The following is a 6,698-nucleotide window of genomic DNA, read 5'->3' on the forward strand; positions in this document are numbered from 1 at the left end:
AATTTTGTGCTACATAGAGTCTAAGAGCCCTCGGTCCCAACCATGAATCCTTCCAGAATAGAAGATGGGAGCTATTTCCCAGCTTGAGCAATTAGAGTTTATCTGGAATTTGATCTGAAAGAGACTTGTTTTGGTACCTCTAAACATTATACATGCAACATTTCTTTGATAACAATTTCAGTTTTTCTAACAGAACATGTCACGTTGTCACTTGACAGATAACCACATTCTTGTTGTTGATCAGACTGGTAGGATATGGAGGGTGTTTGTCCGTGATGTTGCAAGTGAGCGTAGGGATAAGGCGAACTATTTCAATGCTTACATACAAGGAGATTACTAGATGATGATGATGACAAGCATATGGAACCTGAAAATAAGTGGATAGAGAAGATGGAAGACTTTTTTTTCATCCTAAAGGTTCATCTTATTATGTGGTGTAAATTGTAATGTTACATTAGTATCAGAGGTGATACTCAAATGTAGAGTAAATGCTAAATCACAAATCCTCTACACAGAAATGCAAACATTAGTATCCTACTCGTTTTTTTTGGTCCAGGTAAGAATATATTTTGGGTTCCTTATTGTGTTTTTTTATTTGTTTTGGTACGAATGCGCAAATGCATCATTATCACAAATTATGACGTAAAGCTCAAAAACTTAACCCAACCTTAGGTGAACAACACCTTGGGGTGTTGAGGTGGCATGCCACAGGGTCACAAATCACGACATAAGCACAATCACTTGGGCCGACCTTAGGCGAACATCACCCTAAGGTGTTGAGGTGGCATGCCACGAGGTGTTACCTCATCAAAACTTGACCCAACCTTAGGCGAACAACACCTTGGGGTGTCGAGGTGGCATGCCACGGGGTGTCCACAAATCATGACATAAGCTCAATCACTTGGGCCAACTTTAGGGAAACATCACTCTAGAGGTGTCGCGGTGGCATGCCACGAGGTGTCAACAAATCACAACTTACGCTCAATCACTTGTTATTTCCCACAATATATTCGGGTACGCAGAAATCTATATAGTAGAACAACAACTTCAACTCGAGTTCAAGTATAAACAAGAACACAATGAAGTATCAAATACCCTCAACACAAGATCAAAATGACCTTTCCAAGAGGTTTATTTATTTTTTCAGAAAAATAAAGATGAAACAAAAATGATTAAGGCCAAGTCGTCCGAATTCACGGACTTTCCTTAAGGAATAATTTTCCTCACTGTACCCAAGGTTATGAAATCTTCCTCCCAAGATAAAATGGTCTTCAATCCGACTATAGAGGTACCTCAAATAGGCGAATTCTTCGAACGCACTCAACGGTTTGAATGATCACAGACAGAGTTTTTGTTAAGACAAGAAGTTTGTAATCTGAAATTTTTTCTGAAACCTGTGGATGAAATCAGTTTTTTATAGCCAAGAGATGCCTCTTCTGAAAAGAGACAATGGTCCATCTTAGAGGTGTGATGTTTCTGAAAATGCATGTCTGTTTACCCAAAACAGTGCAGTATTTTGCTGAAACAGTGCACCAGTTTGAAACACTGCATCCATGTATATTTAAATGGAGTTTCAAAACACTTTTCGGATTGAATTTATTTATTTTATTTCTGTCAAATAAAATTTGTCCAAAAAGATAGAAATCCAAATCCGAAGCCGAAGTCGAGCCGAGCTGAGCGAGCGACGACGACGGCGGCGCGAGGCATCTATTATTTCTTGCCTCACTTGTCATGTGGAGTAAGTATTCATCAATATAAACACTCTCAAGTTCTCTTTTTCCACCAATGTGGGAGAAAGAGTAAACTTGCCAATTTGGGAGTACACTTTCCATTTTAGTGTCTCCTTCCCTCCACCCTTTTACTCTCCATTTTTCCATTCACACTTCTTTCATCTACTATGAACCCAACAATCCCCCACATGAATGGAAAATGGCTAATTTTCATAAAACTTTTATGGATAAGTATGTGATCACCAAGCAAAGACTGATTGCATCTGGATAAGTGAGTTTTCCTTTGAACTTTCCGTAGTAAACATGCATCGAATGCACTCGGTCAATCGGTAGATTTGATATCTTTGAACCGTCGAGCTTTAATGTACACCTAGACAACACATGTCACAAAACCAACCTTTTACCGTTTATGGTTCTTACGGTTTTGTTCTTTTCAGACATGAACACGTCCTGGTTTCATGAGAGCTTAGAGAATAGGCCTTTACTAACATTCTCTTTGAAGTGGCTTCCACTTTGCCCTCACATAGGTGATTTCTAAACGTTCAATCCTGTAGATTAAACTATTTGGTCAAATCTGCCAAATTTAGATAATCATTAAAAGGCTTTTCACCTTAAGTCTTATCCTTGTTTACTATACATTGTCTACATCATGAGAATAAGTTGGGTAATTGACAATGTTGAACCTGTCAGACACAACTTTGTTTGATCTCCTTGAACCTAGCTCTTGGGATCTCCAGTCTGCTAGGTAGATTTACCGTCATGCTGACTCGTCCTAGGCCTTAAACCCATTCCCTTGGATGTTCTTTCCACTCCTTCTCTAGACAGGCCTTTTGTAAGTGGATCCGACACATTATCCTTTGACTTTACATAATCAATAGTGATAATTCCACTAGAGAGAAGTTCCCTAACGGTATTATGTCTCCGTCGTATGTGACGAGATTTACCGTTGTATATCATGCTCCTTGCCTTACGTATTACCGCTTGGCTGTCACAGTGTATACATACTGGTGCCACTGGCTTGGGCCAATACGGAATATCTTCCAAGAAATTCCGGAGCCATTCTGCTTCTTTACCGGCTTTATCTAATGCGATAAATTCAGATTCCATTGTAGAACGAGCGATACAAGTCTGTTTGGATGATTTTCAAGAAACTGCTCCTCCACCGATAGTAAATACATATCCACTTGTGGATTTTACTTCGTTTGATCTGGTGATCCAATTTGCATCACCATATCCTTCAAGTACCGTAAGATATTTATTGTAATGCAAAGGATAGTTTTGAGTATATTTAAGATACCCCAAAACTCTTTTCATTACCATCCAATGAGTTTTGTTGGGATTACTCGTATACCGACTCAATTTACTAATTGTACATGCTATGTCTGGTCGTGTACAGTTCATTATATACATTAAACATCCCAATACTCTTGCGTACTCCAATTATGAGTCACTTTCACCTTCATTCTTTCGAAGTGCAAAGTTCACATCCAATGGAGTCTTAGCAATATCGAATTCCATATACTTGAACTTGTTAAGTACTTTTTCGATATAATGAGACTGTGACAATGCTAACCCTTGTGGAGTTCGATGGATTCTTATACCTAAGATCACATCTGCAACTCCAAGGTCTTTCATATCAAACCTGCTATCTAGCATTCATTTTGTTGCATTTATGTCAGAAAAGTCTCTACTGATGATCAACATATCATCCACATATAAACATACAATGACTTGGTGATTTGGAGTGTCTTTAATATAAACACATTTATCACATTCATTTATTTTGAATCCGTTTGCCAACATGGTTTGGTCAAACTTCACATGCCATTGTTTTGGTGCTTGCTTTAGTCCATATAATGACTTGATAAGTTTACACATCTTGTTTTCCTTTCCTGGAACCACAAAACCCTCAGGTTGTTCCATGTAAATTTCTTTCTCCAAGTCTCCATTTAGGAATGCAGTCTTCACATTCATTTGATGGATTTGAAGATCATATACCGCCGCCAAGGCAATTAACATTCGAATCGAGGTTATCTTTGTTACTGGCGAGTATGTATCAAAGTAATCAAGGCCTTTCTTCTGTTTGAAGTCTTTTACTACAAGTCTTGCCTTGTATTTGTCAATAGTACCATCCACCTTCATTTTCCTTTTGAAGATCCATTTAGAACCTAAAGGTTTATTTCTGGGAGGAAGGTCAACCAATTCTCATGTATGGTTGCTTAAGATTGAATCTATCTCACTATTAACTGTCTCTTTCCAAAAGGATGAGTCTAACGACGACATCGCTTCTTTAAATGTTTGAGGCTCATTTTCTAAGAGAAATATTACAAAATATGATCCAAATAAAGTAGACGTTTTTTGACGTGTACTACGTCTTGGATTTTCTTCATTATGTACATTCTCACTTGGTTCATCTCGAGGTCGTTTAGATCCTCCACTAGACTGTTCATGTCTAATTTTATACGGGTAAATATTTTCAAAGAATTCAGCATTGTCTGATTCAATTACCGTATTTTCACTAATATCTAGATGTTCAGATTTATGAACCAAAAATTGACATGCTTTACTACTTTTAGCATATCCTATGAACACGCAGTCCACCATTTTAGGTCCTATCTTAACCCTTTTAGGTATAGAAAGTTGAACCTTCGCTAGACACCTCACACTTTGAAATATTTCAAGTTGGGTTTCCTTTCTTTTCATTTTTCGTAAGGAATTGATTGTGTCTTACTATGGGAAACTCTATTGAGTATACGATTGGCCAAAAGGATAGCCTCCCCCCTTATTCCATTCTCTACACATATTTGCGCAAAGAGAGATTCATATTCTCCGCCCCTATCACTTCTTATCATTTTGATCTTTTTGTCTAACTGATTTTCAACTTCAATTTTATATTATCTAAAACATCTATTGCTTCATCCTTACTATTTAGCAAGTAGACATAACAATATCTAGTGCAATTATCAATAAAAGTTATGAAATACTTTTTCCCACCACGTGATGGTGTTCGACTTCATATCATAAATGTCAGTGTGTATTAAGTCTAAGGGATTGGAATTGCTTTCAACGGACTTATAAGGATGCTTTGCATACTTCGATTCCACACACGTTTGACACTTTGATTTATTGCACTCAAAGTTTGGCAAAACTTCTAAGTTAATTAGTTTTCGTAATGTTTTGTAATTAACATGGCCTAAACGTTCATGCCACTAATCATAAGACTCAAGCAAATAAGAAGAATTTGAACTTTTATTTATTTCAACAGTCAGTACATTCATCTTATAAAGGCCTTCGGTCAGATAGCCTTTTCCTACATACATTTCTCCTTTGCTGATTACAATTTTCCAGAAACGGTTACACATTTGAATCCGTTCTTATCTAGGAGTGAAACAGAAATTAAGTTCCTACGTAACTCCGGAACATATAACACATTGTTCAGTGTCAAGACCTTGCCGGAAGTCATCTTTAAACAAATTTTTCCTGTTCCCTCCACCTAAGCAGTAGCGGAGTTAGCCATGTAGATCATTTCTTCTGCTTGAGCCGAAGCAAATGACGAAAATAACTCCTTGTTGGCACATACATGGCGGGTGGCACCAGAATCCATTCACCATTTGCGAGGATTCCCTACCAAGTTGCATTCTGAGAATATAGCACACAAATCATCGTATTCTTTATTGGATTCAATCATATTTGCTTGATCCTTTTTCTTGCCTTTCTTTGGGGCTCGACAATCTATGGACTTGTGGCCAGTTTTGCCACAATTGAAGCATTTTCCCTTGAACTTTTTCTTGGGTTGATTGCTTCCATGTTTAACTTTCTTTCTTTTCTTCGAATTGTTTTGGTCATCTTCTACAATATGTGCTCCATTAATTGTAGAATTCCCCTTTGACCTTCTTTCGGCAGCTTTATTGTCCTCTTTAATACGAAGTCGGACAATAAGATCTTCAACAGTCATCTCCTTGCGCTTATGCTTTAAGTAGTTTTTGAAGTCTTTCCACAAAGGTGGTAGCTTTTCAACTATCGCTGCTACTTGGAAAGCATCATTCACAATTAAACCTATAAAACAGTTTATGTGAGTATTAAGAACACTTTTAATTTGTTCAACTAAGGTATTTTTCAAAGATATACCTTCTGCTAGGAGATCATGTATGATGACTTGCAACTCCTGTATTTGAGAGACAACAGATTTGCTATCTATTATTTTGAAGTCCAGGAACCGTGCAACAAGGAATTTCTTAATTCCCGCATCCTCCGTCTTATATTTTCGTTCAAGTGCCCCCCATAGTTCCTTTGATGTCTTGGTTCTATTATAAATATTGTAGAGGTCGTCTTGGAGACCACTCAGAATATAATTCCTGCAAAGGAAGTCCGAATGTTTTCAAGCTTCTACAATAACGAAGCGGTCTTTGTCCAAGGTTCCCTCGGGCACCTCAGGAGTGTCTTCGCTAGTGAACCGTTGCAGACATAAAGTGGTGAGGTAAAAGAACATTTTTTGCTGCCACCGCTTGAAGTCAATGCCCAAAAATTTTCTGGACTTCTGGTGCCATTGTTGGCGGAGCATTTGTGCGGCTTGATGAAGTAATATTGTTTGCCCCCACAGTCGTAGCCACATCATGCATTTGACTTTCAGTTGTCATTTTTATTGTCACCACAAGACAGAAAACTTAGTATTTTTTCAGAATACTATTTATAAAGTTGAATAACTTGAAACTCTTCTTGTTTCTAGTTAACGATGAAGTTTTTATTACTTCGAATCGTCAACCGAGTGAACCTTAACTTGTGATGAAGATTTTATGTCTTCTAATCACTAGTTAAATTCAAGCGGAGTAGAAAGCTTAAGCTTTAATCTCCAAAAACAAGCAAGACAGATTCTGTAGATTATTCCTTAAGATTGTTATTTCCCACAATATATTCGGGTATGCAGAAATCTGTATAGTAGAACAACAACTTTAACTCGAGTTCAAGTAT

Source organism: Capsicum annuum, chromosome 6 (genome assembly GCF_002878395.1).
Source record: "Capsicum annuum cultivar UCD-10X-F1 chromosome 6, UCD10Xv1.1, whole genome shotgun sequence".
Taxonomy (NCBI): Eukaryota; Viridiplantae; Streptophyta; class Magnoliopsida; order Solanales; family Solanaceae; genus Capsicum; species Capsicum annuum.